Genomic DNA, 23,686 nt, shown 5'->3' with positions numbered 1-23,686 from the left:
CATTCCGTGTTGAAATACCTGGTGAACAAGCCTGTGTTGGGGGGGTGCATATGCAGATGGCTACTACTCAATGTTGCACGAAGCGGGAGCGAAGCGGAAGCGCGGAGCGCGGAAGCGTCATTTTCCAAAAATCTAGGAAGCGAAGCGTCCGCGGAAGCGTCTGCTATATATATATATATATATATATTTTTATATTTTTTTGCATTTATACTCAAAACAAACATCCCAAATACCAAATTAATTGTAGAAGACATGAAAACATGCATATTTTTGCATAAATCAAGATAGATATGGCATCCATGATTCCATTGTAGTTACTAGTATGCAGTGTTGCAGGAATCGCCCCCCCCCCCTGGATCCAAAGGCAGAATCGCGAATCGTACGGAATCGATCCGGAATCCCCACAGGAAGCGCGATTCCGTTTTTGAGGTGGCGCGATTCCGGGTTTAAAAAACGATTCCTGCCATTTGAGGTTGCGGCCCCCCGGAATCGCGGTTCGGGAGGCGATTCGGGCAAGGGGTGGCGCCACGCAACCTGCCCGGAAGCGCACGCCACCCGCACGCCACCCAGGCGCAACCCGCACGCAACCCGCGGAGGCAGCGAATTAAACGTATTTTTTTTTTAATTTCTTTTAAAATTTAACTTAACTAGCATGAGGGGGTGGGTTAGGGTGACTTTAGGGTGACTTTAGAAAAGAATAAAGCCCCCATTCTCTTCTCATTTTCTCACTTTGAGTTTATGAGAGTTGGAGAAGAGAAGAGAGGAGAGGAGAAGAGAAGAGAGGAAAGGAGAGGAGAAGAGAGGAGAGCTTGGAGGAGTGAAGAAGGAGGAGCTAGGAGAAGGAGGAGGAGCTTGGAGCAAGAGCTTGGAGGACTTCATCTACAAGAGCTAAAGAGGTAAGTTCAAACCCCAAACTCCCTTGTTTTTTTGAAAAAAAAATTGTATTTTTCTCCTCCCTCTCCTACTCTTTCCCATTGTTTCTACTTGCTCCTTTATTTACAGGTTGTCCACCACCTATATCCATATTCCAAGATGGTGTTCTTTTGGCTTCTATGTATCATTCCACTCTTGGTTTTAATGATGGAAAGGGTGAGGAATAGAGGGGAAGAGGAAGGGGATGAACTTGGTCCTAATAGTAGTGACCCAATGTATGATGAGGAGGAAGGGTTTGAAGAGGAAGGGGATGAACTTGAAGAGGACACTGAAGCACAAGATGGGAAAGGTACATCAAATCCCTTGTGGAACTATGTGACCAAACTTGAAGGGGGAAAGGGTGGTGGATCTTACAAATGGATGTGCCCTCATGGTTGTCATGGAGGAAAACCATATACGGGTTCATATACCCGTCTGAGGAGGCATCTTTGTGGGGTGCTAGACAGTGATGAAAAAAAGGGTTCTGTGGGGGTAACCATTTGCCCAAACATTTCAAGTGAACAAAGACAAAAATACATCAAAATAGAGATGGCTGCACAACGAAAAAACAAGAAACAAAAAACTCATTCTGAATCAAGTGCAACCTCTAAATTTGGTAGTTGCCCATCTCCTCATGGTACTTTTGCAACCTCTGGAGGTAGAAAAACAATAGGGGATTTCCTTAATGTTGCTGGGAGGGATGATGTGGATGGAAAGATAGTCCGTTTTCTTTGTGCTTGCGGTGTACCATTCAATGTGCTTCGCTCTCCCTATTGGCATGAAATGGTAAAGGCCATCAATGAAGCCCCAAAAGGATACAAGGCCCCCAACTATGAGAAAGCTAGAACAGTGTTATTAGAAAGAGAAAAAGCTAAGGTTCAAAGAGCTTTGACACGTTTTACACATGAGTGGGTGGATTCTGGGGTATCCATTGTATCAGATGGGTGGACAAATATTAGAAACCAACATTTGATAAATGTTCTTGGTGTTTCTTCTAGTGGTGCAGTATTTATTGCATCTCATGACTCCTCCTCCATCAGTGCAACTGCACCAAACATTGCAGATCTCCTATTGAAATCAATCAAAGATGTTGGTCCGAATAATGTGGTTCAAGTGATCACAGATAATGCAGCAAATTGTAAGTTAGCAGGAAAAATTATTGAGCGTACTCATCCACACATCTTTTGGTCTGGGTGCCTGGTTCACACATTGAACCTTTTGATGCATGATATTGTGAAACACAAAGATTGTGGGTGGATTGCTGAGGTTTACAGGAAAGGGAAGCAGCTCATTAAATTCATCACAGGGCATACAAGGGTAAACTACTTCTATGGCACTTACTCCAAGTTGCAATTGCTTAAAATTGCAAAGACAAGATTTGCTAGTTATTACCTCACCTTTAGGCGGCTAGTGAGGGTGAGACAAGCTTTAACTAATCTGGTGTGTGCTGAAACATGGGATGAAATTAACACTGACACAGATGGTGCTAATGAAGTCAAGGACACTGTTCTTGACAGTTACTTTTGGTCACAGGTTAAATATGTTTTGCAATTCACCAAACCAATTTATTACATGATCAAGTTTGCAGATTCAGATCGACCAGTAATTGGGGAGGTGTATGAGCAAATGGATAGCATGTTGGGGCAAATTAAAGACATTGTTGAGCCTAGAGATACCACCTTGTACAATTATATTCGTGAAGAGGTGGAAAAACGATGGGATATGCTAAATGTTCCATTGCATGCATTAGCATATGTTTTGACACCTAAATACTATCATCCATCATGGCTTTCAAAACCAGCACCTGGGGGGGGAGTCAGGAAAAAACCACACCAAGATAAAGAGGTTCACGAAAAATATATGGCTGCATTGAGTAGATTAATCCCTGATAATGAGGAGGCTGCATTGGTACGGAGACAGGTGAGCAACTATACGAGCAACACTGGTCCATTTGGGAGCATGCATGCAATTCAAGATCGAGAGCATTTTTCTGCTCTTGAGTGGTGGAACATGCATGGAGGGCCTACTCCACTTCTACAGAGTTTGGCATTGCGGGTGCTATCACAGGTGGTAAACACTTCTTCTGCAGAGAGGTGTTGGAGCTCTTATTCTTTCATCCACAGTGTTAAAAGGAACAGGTTGAATTTAGACCGGGCAGAGAGCTTGGTTTATGTTCATTACAACTTGCGATTGTTGTCCCATTACTGTGAAGATGCAAAGTCTAATAAAGACTTGTTGACTTGGGACAAGAATCCAGAGGAGCCCAATTTGGAGGATGGAGTGTTGCGACTAGAGCAATTAGAGGATTCTCTTATCCAGGTATGTCCATTGTGGTATGAATTTTCCAATTTTCCCTTATAAAGCATTTCTCTAATTCATGTTTTTAATTTTTTTGTTAACTAGTGTTTTTTTTTGCATGAATTTTTTGAGCGATTCTAGGATGATGACACGGGTGTTGATATGCCACCACCCCCACCCCCATCTGGTCCCTTGGTTTCTAGGTTCCATGGTTCAACACCAACGGCAGGGGGTTCTTCTTCATCAGTTCCAGTGCCACGACTTACACAGGGACCATCTTCTTCATTGCCACCACGTGGAGGCCCGCCATCACGTTCTATTCGTGGTGGAAGGAGGAGAGATTAGTAGATATATTCACAATCTACTTCTTTTTGTCATAGATTACTCATTAGACTTGTAGACTTGTGAATTTGAATTTTGAACCTTTTTGGCTTGGCGGTGACCAAGTGACATATTTTGTAAACATTATTATTTGAATTTTGGACATGACAAATGTTGACAGTTGCTCACTTGCTAGATAAATCATAATATGCTCTATGTTTTATGTTTTATAATATGCTTAAATGTTTTATGTTTTATAATATGCTTAAAAATTTGATGTATGTTTGTAATAGCTAGAATATAGATGATTGTTGTACATACTAGTAACTACAATGGAATCATGGATGCCATATCTATCTTGATTTATGCAAAAATATGCATGTTTTCATGTCTTCTACAATTAATTTGGTATTTGGGATGTTTGGTTCGAGTATAAATGCAAAAAAATATAAAAAAAATATATATATAGCAGACGCTTCCGCGCTCCGCGCTTTCGCTTCCGCTTCGCTCCCGCTTCGTGCAACATTGCTTTGAACTGTCTGGAGTGGTGAGACTGTGCTTCCTACGGATAGTCAGACAGTGGGCCCACCCGTGTAGAGCTTCAGGCAACTGCCATTTACTCTGCTTAGGAAGGGTTCTCCATTAAGTTTGACTAGCTAGACCGTGCCCCCGTCTGTAACTTCTTTGACCACATATGGTCCTAACCAATGCATTCTGAGTTTCCCTGGAAATTTTTCGAACTTGCTGTCATACAACAACACTAAATCATTTACCTTGAATGTGCACATCTTGATATGGCGATCGTGCCAGGCTTTCTCGCGTTGTTTTTGTACCTATTGATGGAATCCCGCTAGAAACCATTCTTCCTCAAGTTCTTCCAATTGCGCGAGCCTCTCTTCCAATGCTTTGCGGTCTGACATGCCTGTCATTGCTGCTATCCGCAAACTGGGTACGATGTATTCCATTGGCATGACTACTTCCGTGCCATAGACTAACCTGAAAGGTGTCTGACCCGTCAATTTCTTGCATGTGGTTCTGTATGCCCATAATACGGCAGGTATGCGCAAGTCCCAGTCATTTCGTTGTGTGTTACATACTTTGGTCAGTGTAGTCTCCAGAATCTTGTTGAATGCTTCTACTGTCCCATTAGCTTGTGGATGGTACAACATACTTTGCTGATGATACACCTGGAACTCCTCGGTGAGTGCGCTGATAGTTTCATTTAGGAAGTGCGTTCCATGGTCACTCATTAAAATTTTCGGGCATCCAAACTGTGTCAACATGTTGTCGAACAAAAATTTCGCAACCATACAGTCCTCAACCGACTGTGCTTCCGCCCATCGAGTCAAGCACTCTGTCATGGTGATGATGTAGCGCGCGCCCGTTTTTCCCTGAGGTTTGATTGGCCCCACAAAGTCTATTGCCCATTTCTCGAATGGTTGCAGCGTCATCTGTGGATTGAGTGGCATCTCATCCCTTCGCGATGGTTTCCCAGTCCTTTGACATACATCACAGGCTCGACAGTGTGCTTTTGAATCTTGATGTAGGGTTGGCCACCATAGTCCGGCGCGAAGAATCTTCTGTGCCATCGCCTGTCCCGCATAGTGTCCTCCTGCAACCCCTCCATGTGCTTTTGCGAGGATCTGTCCTCATTCAAATTCAAGTACATATCTTCGCAATATCTCATCGTTTCACGGGGCACCTCTACAAAATGGGAAACGATGAGATATTGCGAAGATATGTACTTGAATTTGAACGAGGACAGATCCTCGCACAAGCACATGGAGGGGTTGCAGGAGGACACTATGCGGGACAGGCGATGGCACAGAAGATTCTTTGCGCCGGACTATGGTGGCCAACCCTACATCAAGATTCAAAAGCACACTGTCGAGCCTGTGATGTATGTCAAAGGACTGGGAAACCATCGCGAAGGGATGAGATGCCACTCAATCCACAGATGGCGCTGCAAAACCCTGGTCTTCCTTTGCCAAAAATTGCAGAGATACAGTGAGTAATACAATAAGAGCTTCTCCCTCAAGAGTCCAACCCTCCAACCCCTGAAAAATGACTAAGAAAATACATAATATAGGCAAGCTAACACCTTTCCTTGCCTCTAGGGGTCGAGCTCATCCTTCTAGGAGCTGTTTCAACCAATTCTAAACTAAGCACTGAAAACTAGGCAGTCAAAACAACTTGCCTCTATAAGCTAGGAAACCAATTCATTCATTTAATTTTCACCTATCTCATGAATGAATCTTCTAGAAGAGATACATAAGTGTAAAAGTGTCATAAAATTACATCATTTACAACAAGGAGGATAAAAATCAACTCCAAAAAGTCAAACACAGTCAAAACTGCGTTTTGCTAAGCTGTAGGCTGAAATCCTGAGCAATTTGCCTGACGGGTTGCGCGCCAAATCCTGACAGGTCGCGCGCCTTTGAGAGCACTTTTGTGGCACTTTCAGGTGTCCAAATGAGGCAAGAGTAGGCTTGTTGGAAAGGTCTGTGAGTCTACTTCCCAACCCAACTGGAATTTCTGAATTTGGTTGTCATTTGCCCCTCCAAAATTGCAATCTCCCAAGACTGCTTTCTGTGTGTCAAAAATGTGGCAAAAAGTCATTTTTTGCTTGTTTTTTGACTTTCTGGCGGCCCAAAACTTCATAAAATCTCTTGGCAATGGGTGAGCATGTGTAACTTTTCATGACAAATCCAGAAATGCTGAGTTTTCCCGGAACGAAGTAGCCAAATGAAAGGGTCACGCGGAGGGTGAGACCCGTTGGGGAGGAAAACTTGTGTTTGGCACAAAAAATTCACAATTGACAAAATTTTCTCCAAATTTCTCGAAATTTGGGCTGGGAGTCCCCAATAAAGTACCATGCTCAGTCAAAGAGGCTTTGGCCAAAATTTGGAGTGGATCGGGCCTTTTCCGTCATTTTAGTGCCTTGGCCAACCTCCTTGGATCTGGCGATTGCAATTTTGACATTTCTCTAAAACCATTACACCTGTGCAAAAAGTGAAGGAGGTTTTTCTTCTTTGGCATGTTATGGACAAAAACCTCTCTCAGTTTTCCAAAATTCATCTTTTATTGCTTTGGAACATCATTTGAGTGCGACTTGTCCTGATGTGTGAAACAAGGAATTTGTCGAAATGGAGCGAAATGAAGGGGATAGGGGGCTTCTAAATTCTTGGGGAAATTTTTGGGAGTGGGGAGGGATGTTAGGAAGCAGGGGAAAGTGGAATCCCAGAGATTGAGCGAGGGGAAGGGGTCCAAAAGGGCAAAACACAGGCCAAACCTAGAAAATTGCCAGGTTGTAGCTAGAAACTAGGGTTTGTGCAAAAATGAGGAATTTGGCGGATCTAAGGGATGGAAAGTGTTTGATAAGGTACTTTAAGGATAGGGGAAGGTGTATGAACATCAGGATACAAGTTTTGCCGATGATTTGACCGTCCAAGAGAAATTGCCTTCAAAACCCTAGGAGAAGGAAATGACCTTACCTAGGCGCAACTGAAGCATGAACATGGACTGACATTTGGACAACTTTAGAAGGAGTGAAAGCAAACCCTAGACCTAATGCCTAGTGACCAAATTTTGCTTGAAAACTCTTTGAAATGACAAAATTTGACCGTGACACTCTGAGACCACTTTGTAAGAGCATATTTGATCACTGGAGGAAGGCTGGAAAGACTGACACTAATAAAGCCAACAACGTTGGCATCGATAACAACACCATTCAACACCTTTAACTCTAGCATCCTTCTACATACTTTGGAGATTCAAAGGGAGGAGAAGCTAAACGTAAGTTCTGTTTAAGAATGTAACTAGTGTCGGTCTTCATAATTGTAATTGAGTCATGATGTAATGTATTTGTCAAAAGAAAATATTTTTTTTTTGTTGTAAAAGAAAATTGACTTATTAAAGCATGTGTTTAATGCTTGGGTCATTGGTTAATAGGTCAAAGCACCCATTGAGCGCTCTAGGGTTTGTGTCTTGAGTCAAAGTCTAAGTCATGATTAAAGGACCCTCCTTGGGCTCATTGTGTCATAGAAATAAAAATATTTTATGTCAAAAAGTATGTCTTGCCCCTCCCTCAAGTCAGCTTTGCCTCCTATCATGTCAGCCTCTTCAACAATCATGTCGGCCTCAAAGTATAGATTCGAACCACTATATATACCCTATCATTTGACCCAGTTTAGAGAAGAAAAAGCAAGACTAAAATATGAAATTACCTAGTGAAGAGAAGGAATTTGAGGAAGTCTACAAGAGAAGGAAATTCATAATGAAGGAAAGGAGATACTTATATGAGGAATGAGAGCTGAAATAATTATCTTTCTGCCACAAAGCCAAAGTATTGCAGAGCCACTATAGATCCGAGATGGAGTAGCGAAGTTGCAGGATAGAGTAGCGAACTTGCAAGATAGAGCAGTGAAGTTGCAATCTGTATTGACGCAGTGAAGTTGTTGGAATGAGTCTTTCTAAGGAGCAGACTAGTATTGATTTTGGAAGTTTGATTTCATGATAGGCTGACTTGATGGATGGAGGGATGTCTTGGTCTTCATCAAAAGGTCTTAGTTGTCTCATTTGACTTGGTTCTATTATTGAAGAAGAGTTTGACTCGGTTTTGCCCCTCAAAGAGGGGTTTTGCCCGGGCTAAGAGCCTACATCATGTGTCCTTGATGTTCATGTTCATGTTTTGATAATTTTTTGATGACAAAAAGACAAATAAAGACCTAAAAGAAGATAGTAACATAATAAATAAATCACAAGTAATTATCTAAATCAGAAAATATTTCTGTCTTTATGATTTTCCAACAGGTTCCTTGAGGAAAACCTACTGAAAATCTTTTGCACCGAGATTTTAAAGCCATAAAACATCAACAAAACTTTGGTGAAAATTTCATTAAACCCTAATTCATCAACAAGTACAAGATGGAAGAAGATAACTTACAATAAATTAGCACATATCATCAAAGAATCACCAATAATCATCCAAGAGAGAGAACCATCCAATAAACATCCTCCATAAGAAGTTTGCTCAACTATTGCTCCATAGCACACAAGAGAGAAGAGACAAGTAGCTAGTGTGCGTGATCTCCAAGTGTGACAATGATCCTAAGAAAATTGACCCCCCTCTATTTATATGAGGGCAACCAGGTTGAATTCCCTTAATTTAGCCTAAAAGGCCCTAAAATAATATTAAATTGTGATTACAAGTTGGATAAGTCACAAGCCAACCCCTAAAGATGGCTAACTCAATGATAAAACATAAAGATATGCCTCATTTAACCCACGTGTGCTCCAAAAAGGTGCATCTGTCCATAAAAGTGCAATGGATGGCATGGTGTTGCAAGAACTCCCCCCCACACCAAACCTTGGAACCGTGCACTATGTAGAACCACGACTGAACCCCTCCCGTGACCATGCTGCTAAATAATAGAACCATGCGAGTGCATCTCATACAAAAGCCACATGCTCATCCAATGGGTGTTCCAAATCATCAAGGAAAGCATTGTCAACCCCAACATCCTCCAAAAAGTTGCCCATATCATCAATCTATACATCATGAAAGGGACATCATAGTGTTGGGGCTTGGTGTCATCATGTAGAATAGTATACTATCCCCTCTAGAGGTGTCCCAAGTCATCATCATCCTCAAAATAGGGCAATGTCCATCAAGTAGGTGCAACGGAAACCTAAGGGTGTCTTGTCAACTCTAGGATACAATAGCTCTCAAGGAAACCTGCTAGCTCTGTAGGGCAATGTCCAAGGTCCTAGAGATAGGTGAAGGTGTCAACAATTGTGCTTAAGCATCCCAAGGTCAATGCTCCTCCAATGCCCAATGTCCTAAATCAAAGTGCCCTATGCAGTCATCAAGTGGGGCCATATTCAGTGTAGAAGCCATCAAAGTACTTCACACAACATCATCTGCAAATGTCTTTCTAGCTTATGATGTAACAAGTTAACATGCTTAGGTGTGGGAGGGTTATTGCAAGGCCCATTAAGTGCTTTCAACACTAAGGGGACAAACAGTTCCTAGGCCGACCCTTTCAAAAGATAGGTGAAAGTGATTAATGACATGGTGTGGATCCTCGTCATGAAAGATGTCAATGTCTTGTACAGGGCTATGAAGTTCACAGCATCCTTGAGCATTATAATGTAAAGACGAAGCAATCATGGGGCCTGAGTTGACCCTTTCCTCGGCCTATTTTTACAACCCCTTATGTTTGCCGCCTTCATCATTATTTTACATATATAGCTTTAATTACAAGCCTTTATTGATTCATGATAATTATCATTGACCCCTTAAAAATGAAGCGGTTTCTTGTTCATCGGGTTTGCGATATTCAAAGTTCCTTTTGTTTAGATAGATCATTATTTAGCCAAGAACTAGGTGAGGGCTAATGAGGGGCTAGAGCCTAGGCTAGGCCTTTGTCCATGCACTTTCTTTTGTTCTCACCACTTTTTTGCATTTTGACATTTGGCTCATGCTTCTTTCTTTTCTTTCTGCTGCAATGACCTCTTAGGGAAAAGGATCCAGGCCCTTTCTCAAAGGATGAGGCTGAATTTGTGGGAACTGCATGCTCTTTAGAACACCATGTTTGTGGATCTCAAATAAGAAAGTTACAATTGTTCCATTGACCAATTTTTATGTTGTACTACCACATGTCTTGCTAGCTTCAAAGCCAATTTCCACTTGTCATTGGAAGCATTTCAGCAATGAGCTAAGTGACAAAATATATAAGCCCTATTTCTGTTTTAAACTATAATGTAACTTCAAAAGATTCATCATTTGATTCATTCTATTAGAAATTAAAATAAAATGCAAATATTTTACTTTTACTAAATATTGATACTCTAACAAATGTCCAAAACAGTAGTAACATGTTTTTAGAACCCCATGACATATTTAGGGGTATCCAATGTAAAAAAACTTGGACAGCTAGATCATGTATTACGCAAGTTTTGCACCGATGTATGTGACTGATCGGTGTCAGATAGGAGCTTGTAAAATAAAAGTTGTAGAACTAGATGATGAACAGATAGCTTGTCTGGAATTGTCACGATACATTTCCTGTCACAAATGTCCAAAAGTAGTGGTGACAAATGTCGAAAACAGTAGTGACGTGTTTAGAACCTCGATATATACAAGGGTATCCAATACAGAGAATCATTTTGGACAGCTAGATCATGTATTACACAAGTTTTGCCCCAATGTGTTTGAGTGATTGCTGTCAGGTAAGAGCTTGCAAACTAAAAGTTGTAGAAGTAGATGATGAACAGATCCCTTTTTCTGGAATTGTCACAATTAATACATTTCCAATTGTCCATGGAATGTTGCAGGTAAGAAACATCATGTAATCTGGAGATCATAAATTGTAAATCTTCAACTGGAGCTGATTATGGTACCAGTATTTTGGCAAGTGTTTCACAAGTTCACAGGAGTTTAATTTTTGAACTTCTGGAAGGTGGAAGGTTGATTTCCAATATAATGTCAGTAGGCAACGAGTCATGAAATAAGTGAGATGAGCTTGACTCTAATAAAATGGCTTCTGATCCAAATTGGGAGAAACTTGTAATCATGATGACAGAAAATCTCAAGGAAGTGCATGGCATGTCTGTGGACTTCTTGGTTAACAGGTCATGGAAATACATTCTACCTCATCAAAACATATAAGCAAAAAATCTTCAAACACATATCTGAATGGGTCACGGATAGGGTTGAAGCCCTAAAGATAATGGTTTACATTCTTGAGCATGAACTTTACACTGTAAGGAATTATATAATTTTGATACCTTTCTCAGTAGAGTTTTACAGTCGCGCACAGATTGAGGTAAACCACAAAGCTGAATCAAATGATTTCATTGTCGTATTATTTGCCAGATGCCCACTTATGGTGAACTATCTGTATCAGAGCTCTGCTTATAATCAAGTGTATAATAAATGAGATGAAAAATTCCAAATTTTCAGATATAGAGGTATTCCAGTTTCTAATTATGTCATGAAGTAGTCTCAGGTTGTCATCTTTACAGGTAAATATCCGATTCAATTAATGTCTATGAGGAATGTGTATGGTATCTATAATGTGTTAAAGATAATTAACAATGGAAAGAATTGGAAAATATACAACCTTTTGCATATCAACTCAGATGATCATTTCATGTTACTTGCTGTTTGTTATTTCGAATCAAGACTTTAATTATGATATGTTATTTAAATTATGTTGACGTGTCAGCTTTGTTGTATAGTCATATCTGTTCCTGTAAGATGGCATTTGACTGAGATGTCTTTCAGTAACTGGAAATGTATTTAGAGCCTTATCAAAAAAGGGTGATTGTGTTCAATGAAACAATGAAAGATCATGAGATTTGTGCAAGAGTTGTAATAGATCTACGTGTTTTCTAGCTTTGGCTGTGCATCTTAGAGTGCAATTAGTGCAAAACTGTGGCAGCATGGTAAAGCTTCAGGGTAGATTTTTGTTGTGGCTCAACATAGATTGAGCACACCCTCAAACCAATCAGTAGAGAATTCTGTTTGGTGATTTCCAGGAAATTTTTGCATACTCACCACTGTTTTTAGCGTTGTGTTCTGGCATTTATAAACTTATTCTAATTTATAGAGGTCTCATCAGCTCGAATATTTACTAAATGGTGGGTAATAGTTAAAACAAAAGATGAATTGCAGAAGATGGAAGCCTGAGTTTTTTAATCTTGGGGTTTTCCTTGCTACAAATTTTATGTTCATATTTTTTATTACATTCTGTCATGAACTATTAATGTTTCTTGGCAATGGTTTGGACTGTTTAATGGTATTACTATGGTTGTTAACTTCATTGTGTAATGAACTAGAGAAAGTATAGACCGTGAAAATTTAAAATCATTAAATTATTTCGGATGCCATGTCTGTCTATTCTCCATATTCAAGGCCTTCACTTTTGAAGATAGATTTTGAGGTGAAAGAATGACAAAGAGCTCTATGAATGTTTGGAAGTGTCAGTCTCAGAAACGAGTAGCGGTGTCTTAGAGTTAATAAGATTTAATTACTGAAGATGAATACAGAACACAAGTGGTAGTTGGCGAAAGTGAATGTCATGTCTAAGAAAGGATTAGCTTAGACCCTGATAATTGGCAAGCTATCCAAATAGGAAAAATGCATACTGAACATTCCACAACACCAGTTCCATCTTTATGTTATAGCTAGGTATATAACTGAGTGTTTTGGCATGGTTTTCTTGATATTATAGTCAATGATTTCAAACAGATTTTTAATCTTGCTTGTGACAATGTAACAGATAAAGATAGCAATTCATGATTTTGAAATATCTGATATGAATATCAAATCTGTATACAACAATATATATGTGTGTGCAGAATTTTACTCTGGTGATACATGTATTTGACTTTGCTTTGGCTAGCAATATTGTTATCAAGATCATTGTGGCTAAGGTTTGGGAACTGTGTCTAGTGTTATATTTCTTCATCTTTATGGAAAGAATATTTTTGAAAAAGTATCACTATGTAAGTGAAAAATATGTAGGAAACATCAATTTACATTTGATTTATTTCATTGTTATGGGAGTCTTGGCATTGTCGCCACACTATAAACAAACATGGTTGTCACAGAAAAGGGACAGAGGGAAACTGTTGTAGAGCTTCCAAGTAAATGAGCCCACGAAATGAATCAGAGAAACCGAGGAAACTGAGCAAAGATGCCAAGCAGAGGAACCCATAAAGTCAAGCAGAGTTACCTAGAAGAGGAGACCACAAAACCAAGCAAAGATGCCAAACAGAGGAGCACACAGAACTCATTCACTGAGAAGAGAAAACTACGAAATAGGAATGCTGCCAAACAGAATGTTGAAGAGTAAACTCTGCCATCGCTAGAGATGCCGCTGCTATGGATGGAAACTCTAGCCCAGTTATCCCCCATTCTTAATAGGAGCTTGTTGTAAGGGTTGTTAGACCTATGTTGTTATCATATATTATGTATTGTGTAGTGACAGTAATCCTCGGTAAATCTGTGAGATAAAGTAAATAAAGGCTGGTTGAGAGCAGGTAAAACCGCTCCAACTGTCTTATTTATGTATAAATACACCCAAAGTCTAATAGAACGTTGGTTGGATTTCCTTCCCAATAATCCTGTTATTCTTTGTGTATTCATGTGTGTGTTCTTGCTGTTCCAAGATGTAACATGTTCCTGCATATTGTATATTTATAACATTCTGGCACCGTTGCCTCTCCATTTGGCTGGGTGACAGCAGCAGCGAATGGAGGTGGTTTGAACCTGCAAGAAGGAAAAAGTGATGAGGATTAGTGTGCAAATCGAAAACTGGTTCGAAAAGACATTGCCTGAAAAAAAGAAGAGTTTGTTGCTTGGAGTCTGTGAAAGTCAAGGTTCGTGGAAGAAAGCCTGTAAGAAGACTCTGACAATCTGCAAGAAGAACGAAAGAGAATATTTGCATCTGCTTGCACAATCGGGCAATCCATTCCAAGTCTCAATAAAGCAGAAAACGAAATTTTGGAAGTGGATAACAACGATGGAGATCAAATTACAATGCAAGTTTACACAGTCCTGGAGATCAGCAGCAGCAGTAATTGCTGGGAAAAAGTTGTTTTGCCAGCAATGTACTCCTTCCTCCATCATTCGCAATCGCAGAATGGACTTCGATGGCAGAGAATGGACTTCAACAGCAGAAGAATTATCCAAGCAGAGGTTTACACGGTTATTTCATCCTATGAAAGTGGCACAGCCTCCTTAAACATTCAATGATTGGTTTTATCATAGCCACATTTCTAACACTACAAATAGATGGTTCGTGATCTGTTGAATTCAAGAGCAACTATTTGTATTCAGAAATTGTGCTGTGTTTAAAGATATTGGCACCGTCTTTGGCAATTGTCTGGGTCACCAACCTATTATGAGCAATGTTAAACCATCTGAAAGTCGACGCACTCATTATGTTATTCAGAATCTAGTGTTATATACTTCTCAGCTATCCTTGCTAGAAAGGAAGAGAGTTTATTGGTCGACTTGCATAGTCTATTCAGTCAACCATTTTAATGCAGTGTCCATTCTGACAACTGGACCGTCTTTCAAAGATAAAGCAACTATGGATCGACTGCAGATAAGATGAGAGAAATGCATGTCGGCCTTTTTATAAAAATATATGTTTCTTCAATAAGTTTTGGTTAGAATAACCACAGAAGGTCTGACTTACATGGTCGAAGCATCATTGTTGTAAACTGACACACATCAACGTGGGTTGATGTCCAAATTGTGATGATTTAAAATGGTCTAGAAAACTTGCATGATATGGTTGATAGATTTGTTCCCGGGATCCCTATGGTCAATTCATTTTTGTGAGACACTGCTCTACTCTTTTGCGTTGACATTGCCATGCGAGGTTGTGTCAATTCCTAGATTTATATGGTAGTTGGTTCTGCAGATTAACTTGTCGATCATGCTTATCCAATAGTTTCATTCTTACATCACTATAGAAGTTCAATTCCAACATCACCACTCAACTCTGCTAGACCTCGTAGTGCCACACCATACACTAACACCCACATCCCATCATTTGTAGGTAGACATAGACTTCCTGAGGTGCATAGGTCTGAAATACAACCAAGATATTCACCAACTTATTCTACCGAAGTTGAATTTGAAAAACCTAAATCCCCAACATGAGTAATATTTCTTTTCGAGAGGAAAACAACTTTTAGTACAAGAACTAAAAGTTCCTAGTGAAGAGGAAGAACAAACTTATTTTAATATACCATTAGTAGAGGAACCAAAAGAAGGGCTAGATGTTGAAAAATGTGTAACTAGGTTCGGTCTTCATAAGTATGAAATGTACTCTTGTAAATTATAAAATAAAAAGAAATTATTATTATTGGAGCATGGGTTTCATGCTCAAGTTATTTTATTTTATGGGTCAAGCACCCATTGAGTGCTTCTAGGGTTTTTCCTAGGTTTAAGATCCATTGTCATATAATGAAGACCCCAATGGGCACATTGTATCTTGTAAAGAAAAATTATTTTTGTCTTTAAAGTGTCGAAATGCCCTCCAAGATCAAGTCGGCCTAAGTGAAGAGCCACATCTACCCCTTAAAGAGGCCTATATAAAGAGAGGAACTCATCCTCCAAAGTGCATCTCACTCCTCTCATTCTATGCGAAGAAGAGGACGATTAAGGGGTTGAAGGAGAGGATGGAGTATAGGATGAAGGAAGTCGAAGTGTTTGGGATAATTCTCTGTCCCACATACAAATTGAAGCTAGGGTTTAGGTGCAAGGGTCATCTCTGGTTCGATCTTTGAAGGAGGAGAGGAAAGAAGTCAAGCGAATGTTACTTAGGGCATCTCTCTAGCCCTAAGTCTCAAGAAAAGGCAAGTGAAGGGAAGAGGAAGGCTACAAGAAGAAGATCAAAGTTTTCTAGTGTCGCAGCAGCAGTTGCCAACAAGACAAGATTTCGGATATGCGGTAGGAGGTCGATGTTCTTGTAGCAGGAGGTCGATTTAGTGGTTGATCTTGATCTTGGAGGGTATTTTTCTCAGTCACTAGGTCTTGGTATTCGTCAATTGAAGGATCTATAAGAAGAGGAGATTTAAGGGCTTTCCCCTCAAGAGGAGGGGTTTTGGCCCTGGCTTGCAGCATATATATTGTCATTGTTCTTATTGTTTTGGTAGTTGTTTGATGTATCTCACATTATAATATTAAGGAACAACACTAATAAGGAAAAAGGTAACACAAGCAGTTATCAATTATAAAGAGAATTAACATATTCATTGCCCTATTGAATTCTCAACATGGTTTCATAGCTAAGGTTGGCGAAGGGCATCATAAAGATCTCCTCTACAATGAAGAAGTTCGTCAAGAAGTGTTTCAAGATAGCAAGCCATCTCAAGGAAGGTATCAAGAAAGCATGGAGTCTCTTATTTTCTTCAAAGAAGGTATTAATGAAAGAAAAGGATGAAGGTCCCTTCTCGGCTCTCTTTGGCACATTCCAAGATGAATAAATTTAGGTAATTGATGGTGGTGCATCAAGACACATGACTAGCCATTCCAAACAATTGAAGACCTTATCAAAAGGAAAATCCACCTATTTAATGGAACTTGGAGATAACAAGAGCTATCACGTAAAGGCTATTAGATCAACATCTATGAAGTTGGAGAATGGAAGCAACATCCACCTCAATAACATTCTATTTGTTTCAGGTTTGCATAAGAATGTACTTTCCATTTCAAGCTTAGAAGATAAGGGTGATAGAGTAGCTTTCATTGATGTAAAGGTTGTTGTATGGAGTAAAACTCAAGTATAGAACAAGCTAAAGTCATTGGCATTCGAGAAGGAAGACTCTACAAACTAATATCTCTTGTGGCCCAAGCCCTATTTCATAATTAAATTAGCTTGTGTGAACTTTGGCATAGACGATTTGGTCATCTACATTTCAAGATCCTTCCAACTCTAAGTTCTATTAGCACTCAGTAAAATCCCTTCAGGCTGAGAAAATGGCTACAAAGATAACCACAAATCGCTTTGGGCTAGAAACTAGTCTTTTTCTAACTGGAGGGGGCTCCCTCACTCAAAAATATAGAGACTTTAAGCACAAATTTATAATAGAGACCAGTGCTGACAAAGGAATTTTGAAAATATTTGGTTAAAGTGTGAATGGTTGGATACATAATAACACATGATCAATTTAGCCTTTTACTCATTTACTTATGCAAGTAAATCGACAACTATTTCAAGGGCTTGTAAGAATGACTTTGGGATAAAAGATAGGTTGTAGTATCAATAAGATAAATTGAAACAAAACAAATTCTTCCTCTGCAATAAGAAAATGTTGTTTATATAGGAGAAAGAGAAACTGCGCATAGAAAATAACATGTACGACTATATATAATTTCATTTGAGATTGAAACATGAAGACAATTGAAAAAAAGCAGCGAAACTGAATTCTGAATCAATTGATATCAAATACTCATAAAACACAGAGAATAAATAAAATAATTGAACGATAAACAAAACAAATCCCATACACCATACCGTAAGAATCCTTGGATGGTAAGATCAATGACCATCAATACATAAACAACATGCATCATTAATTGATCACACAAGCATGAATCTCTGAAAATTAGCACTAACATGTCACTCAACCATCAACAACCACTTTTGCATTCATTCATCAGAATATATAATCGATACATAGGATCAAAACATGTTCAGGTTCACTGTATCTTCGATCCAAAAGAAGATCAGTCTAAAACTGAAAAGAAAATAGTAAATTGTTGTTACTCTAATGCCTTTCCTCGAGACATAAAACATAAAGCATCTTTTTTCCTTTAAAAAAGACAATTTTTTAATACAAATTAACTTAATAAGTCTTTGAACTAATCATCATGAATGAAAAAGCAAAAAACACAAAAAACTGCTTTTCTGACTATTCAAAAAGCCCTCGTAGCAGCTGCGCAGCACTGGAAACTTCATCCTTCTAGAAATGACACGTGGCAAGTTGTTACGAAGGTGACCTGGACACCACACATACCTCACATCAGCCTCTTTAAAACATGATAGGTGGTTATAATCCAACATGTGATGTAATAGTTTGGGCACAACTTGCGTAGCGAGTGCGTAGCGTTTGTGAAACGCCTTTTCAGTGGGAAATATCTCCCAAACAGTGATCCCTATGTAAAAACTAAAGGAGGTTATTGTTATTTATAGTTTTTTGAAGACAAACCTATCTCTGTTTTTCTAAATTCTTCCCCAGCGTCTCGAAAAACTCTCTGCAAAACCATGACTAAATCAGAATAATTGTGCAGTCCTAAAAATAGGCTTTGAAGATGCAATCAAATCTCTCGATCTCTGACACCTGTGAAAAATATGGAAGACTTTATTGTTATTTTCCCTGTCTTTTAGAAAAACCTCTTTCAGTTTCCAAAAAATCTCCTTCATGTGGTGGGAAACCGTTCTACAAAATGTGACTAAAACATAGTGTTTTTGTGCTGTTTGAAAAATGGGCTTTGAAGATGCAATTAAATCTCTCGATCGGTGACGCCTGTGTATAAATGAGAAGAGGTTATTGTTATTTGGTATATCCTTGAGAAAAACTTCTTTCAGTTTCCCAAAATTCCCCTCCATGTGGTTGTAAACCCTTCTGCCAAATGGTGACCAAAACAGTGAATTTTAGAGGAAATTGCGTTGTAGAGTGTAGAAGCCCTCCATGCTTGGCATGAGCATAAAGCATGGGAAATCATTAAAATGTTGGGATTATAATGTCTCTTAGGTTATGGGGGGTGGGCTGGGGGTTGCATGTTATACGTGAAGGTTGTACAGGTGATGAGTATAGGGGGGTGGCAGTGGTGCCATGGGGATAGGTTTAGAACGAAGGGAGGGAAAGGAAATGATATGTGAATAAGATGTAAATGATATGTGAAAATTGGATAGGATGTAGATTATATATGAAGGTATGTATAAAGGGGAAATAGGGTAGGAAATAAAAGAAAGCGCGACTTGACTGTACACACGTACATGACCATGACTCCCATTAACTGAGACCCTTTCAGAATTTGAATGAACCCTTCATGCAAGAAACTTAAAGATGTCTAACAAAGATCTAGAGTCTATGACATCAGTAGTAGTCATAGGCTCAACTACTCCAAACTGAAAATTAAAGGATAGGAAAAAACATTTGACCATAAAACTTATGACCCTAACATTGGCTCCAATGGGGATGGCAGCCTCTCTGTGAGGTGAGGTGCCAAGAACAAAACCACAGACTAGTGGTCTAAACCATTGGGTGATGGAGTCAAACATGAAAACTGAAAAATTAACTAGTTGACTAAACTTACATATGGCAGAAGATCACCAGAATCTCAGGGCCGTCTCTTCGGGCTTCAAATTCCAATGGTGGCCACCCACGCTTGCAAAAGTAAACAATAATACCAAATTGCCAAAAGAAACCACTGGAAGCTGGCACACTGCTGGAAAAGATGCTCAAACAATTGAGGTTATTCATATTGCTATCTACACTAACTATTGATAACCTGTTCGCTCAATCAATACAGAATTTCCAATGAAGCCAAGCAAGGAGATGACCATTTATTGAAATTCTACTCACTTTCCTTGAGCAGGCATAACAAATAAGAGAATGGCAACTCAACATTTCCACTAAACACATCTTCATAATCCATAAAAACAACAATGTTCTCCTATTCTAATGATTGCAACACCCTGCCAAAAGGGTCATAGAAATCATGAAGGAATTTCTGATTTGTTTGTTGATCATCGAGTAAGGATTCCTTTTCATGATATTCTACTAGCTCCTTTGCTTCTGATTCAATAATCTTTAGACCATCCTTGAATGAGAGAAAGAAGCAATTTTTTCGTCTCTCTTATCATGCAATTCAGGGACAAACTCAACATCTTGGAACTCAATCATAAAATTCTCTCGTACTGAGGAGTTGATTAGCAAAATTTGTTCGGAGTATAATGTCTCTTAGGTGATGGGGTGTGGGGGAGGGACAGGGCGGGGTTGCATGTTATACATGAGGGTTGTACATGTGATGAGTATAGGGGAGTGGTAGTGGTGTCATGGGGATAGGTTTAGAAGAAAGGGAGGGAAAGGAAATGAAATGTGAATAAGATGCAAATGATATGTGAAAATTGGATAGGATGTAGATTATATATGAAGGTATGTATAAAGGGAAATAGGGAAATATGGTAGGAAATAAAAGTAAGCATGACTTGACTATACAAACATACATGACCATGACTCCCATTGACGGAGCCCCTTTCAGAATTTGAATGAGCCCTTCATGCAAGAAACTTAAAGATGTCGGACAACGATCTAGAGGCTATCACAACAATAGTAGTCATAGGCTCAACTACTCCAAATTGAAAACTAAAGGATAGGAAAAAACATTTGATGATAAAACTTATGACCCTAACATTGGCTCCAATGGGGATGGCAACCTCCCTGTGAGGTGCCAAGAACAAAACCATAGACTAATGGCCTAAACCATTGGGCGATGGAGTCAAACATGAAAATTGAAAAATTAACCGGCTCACTGAACTTACATATGGCAACATATTACCAGAATCTTAGGGCCTTCTCTTCGGGCTTCAAATTCCAATGGTGGCCATCCACACTTGCAAAAATGAACAATAATACCAAACTACCAAAAGAAACTACTGGAAGTTGGCACACTACTGAAAAAGATGCTCAAACAATTGAGCTTATTCATACTGCTATCTACACTAACTGCTGAATAACTTGTTCACTCAATCAATACAGAATTTCTAATGAAGCCAAGCAAGGAGATGACCATTTATTGAAATTCTGCTCACACTTTCCTTAAGCAGGCATAACAAATAAGAGAATGGCAATTCAAAATTTCCCCTAAACAAACATAATCCATTAAACAACAATTTTCTCCTATTCTAATGACTACAACAACATGCCAAAAGGGTCATAGAAATCATGAAGGAATTTCTTATTTGTGTGATTATCATCGAGTAAGGATTGCTTTTCATGATTTGCTACTAGCTCCTTTGCTTCTGATTCAATAGTCTTTAGACCATCCTTGAATGAGAAAGAAGCAAATTGTTCATCTCTCTTATCATGCAATTCTGGGACAAACTCAACATCTTCTTGGAACTCAATGGTAAAATTCTCTCGTACTGAAGAGTTGATTAGCAGAATTTGTTGGCTTTTATGCTTATCCTCATGTGACTTTATTTGAAGATTGCATGGTGCAGGCTCACTATCTAAATTTTCCATACATACAACTTCAGAAATCTAAACTTGACAAGCTTCTTTTTGAAATGAAAATTCAAAAAGTGAAAAGTCTAAAGAAAAACTCGAATGACAATCCTCATCCATATGGTGGTTTCTTAAAATCTGAACATTTTCATTAGACCCAAGGGACAAAACACGAGTTTCCACATCAACATCCTGACTATATTCATCCTTATCATGATGCCAATATGTTAACACTTTGTAAAATCCCTTCAGGCCGAGAAAAAGGCTACAAAGGTAACCACAAATAGTTTTGGGCTAGAAATTGGTCTTTTCTAGCCAGAGGGGGCTCCCTCACTCACAAGTATAGAGACTTTAAGCACAAATTTATAAAAGAGACCAGTCCTGACAAAGGAATTTTGAAAATCTTTGGTTGAAATGTGAATGGCCGGATAGGTAATAACACATGATCAATTTAGCATTTTACTCATTTACTTATGCAAGTAAACTGACAACTATTTCAAGGGCTTGTAAGAATGACTCTGGGATACAAAGATAGGTTGTAGTATAGATAAGATAAACTGAAACAAAACGAATTCTTCATGTGCAATAAGACAATGTTGTTTATATAGGAGAAAGAGAAACTGAACATAAAAGATAACTTGTACGAGTATATATCATTTCATTTGAGATTGAAACATGAAAACAATTGAAAAAGAGTAGCTAAACTGAATTTTGAATCAACTAATTTCAAATACTCATAAAACACAGAGAAGAAATAAAACAACTGAATAGTAAATAGAACAAATCCCATGCACCATACTGTGAGAATCCTTGGATAAGTAAGATCGATGACCCTCAATACATAAGCAATATGCATCATTCATTGATCACATAAGCATGAATCTCTGAAAATTAGCACTAACACATCACTCAACCATCAACAACCATTTTTGTATTCATTCATCAGAATATATAATCAATACATAGGATCAAAACATGTTTAGGTTCACTGTATCTTCAATCCAACAGAGGATCCGTCTAAAACAGAAACAAAAATAGTAAATTGTTGTTTTTCTAATGCCTTTCCTCGAGACATAAAACGTAAAGCATCTTTTGCCCCTTGAAAAAACAAATTTTTTAATACAAATTAACTTGATAAGTCTCTGAACTGATCATCATGGCTGTTCAAAAAGCTTGCGTAGCAGCTGCGCAGCACTGGAAACTTCATCCTTCTAGAAATGACACGTGGAAATTTGTTAAGGAGGTGAGCTAGAAACCACACGTACCTAATGTCATCCTCTTTAAAACCTTATAGGTGGCTATCATCCAGCATGCGTGTGATAGTATGGGCACGCCTTGCATAGCGAGTGTGCAACATCTGCGCAGCACCTGCACAACGGATGTTCAACGGGACGTATCTCCCAAACATTAATACCTATATAAAAACTGAAGGAGGTTCTTGTATACTATAGTTTTTTTTAAGATAAACCTCTCTCTGTTTTTTTTAATTCTTCCCCAACTTCCTGGAAAACGCTCTGCAAAACCATGACTACAACAAAGTATTTGTGCAGTTCGAAAAATAGGCTTTTAAGATGCAATCAAATCTCTCAATTTGTGACAACTGTGAAAACTCTAGAAGAGGTTATTGTTCTTTACCCTGTCCTTGAGGAAAACCTCTTTCAGTTTCCAAAAAATCTCCTTCATGTGGTCGCAAACCATTTTGCAAAATGGTGACTAAAACATAGTGTTTTTGTGTTGTCCGAAAAATGGGCTTTGAAGATGCAATTAAAACTCCCAATCAATAACTTGTGTATAAAATGGAAGAGTTTATTTTTATTTGGTATTTCCTTGAGAAAAACCTCTTTCAGTTTCCCAAAATGCTCCTCCATGTGGTTGTAAACCGTTCTGCCAAATGGTGACCAAAACAATCAATTTTAGAGGAAATTGCATTGTAGAGTGTAGAAGCCCTCCATGCTTGGCATGAGCATAAAGCATGGGAAATCATTAAAATGATGGGAGTATAATCTCTCTTAGGTGATCGGGGCGGCGGGGAGGGGCGGAGGGCGAGGGGTTGCATGTTATACATGAGGGTTGTACATGTGATAAGTATAGGGGAGTGGTAGTGGTGTCATGGGGATAGGTTTAGAACGAAGGGTGGGAAAGGAAATGAAATGTGAATAATATGTAAATGATATGTGAAAAGTTGATAGGATGTATATTATATGAAGGTATGTATAAAGGGAAATAGGGAAATATGGTAGGAAATAAAAGGAAGCACGACTTGACTGTTCAAATATGCACGACCATGACTCCCATTGACTGAGACCCTTTCAGAATTTGAATGAACCCTTCATGCAAGAAACTCAAAGATGTCGGACAACGATCTGGAGGCTATGATAGTAGCAGTAATCATAGG

The 23,686-nt window shown here is 38.9% G+C and overlaps 1 protein-coding gene across 3 annotated transcripts in view; it reads left to right on the top strand.

Annotated features, from left to right (window-relative positions):
* LOC149197887 (uncharacterized) overlaps nucleotides 1-11,170 on the top strand; it is a 408,075-nt gene extending 396,905 nt beyond the window's left edge. For all 3 annotated transcript variants that reach the window (XM_089406020.1, XM_089406021.1, XM_089406019.1), the window contains one exon: nucleotides 10,870-11,170. The gene's annotated coding sequence lies outside the window, so the exon portion shown is untranslated. The remainder of the gene's footprint in view (nucleotides 1-10,869) is intronic.
* Nucleotides 11,171-23,686: the final 12,516 nt, after the last annotated feature.

This window comes from Pinus tabuliformis, chromosome 2_2 (genome assembly GCF_031772625.1).
Source record: "Pinus tabuliformis cultivar Carrire ecotype Pingquan chromosome 2_2, CPIR1, whole genome shotgun sequence".
Taxonomy (NCBI): domain Eukaryota; kingdom Viridiplantae; phylum Streptophyta; class Pinopsida; order Pinales; family Pinaceae; genus Pinus; species Pinus tabuliformis.
Note: the sequence above shows the minus strand (reverse complement) of the source record. Positions and strands in the feature narration are given on the sequence as shown.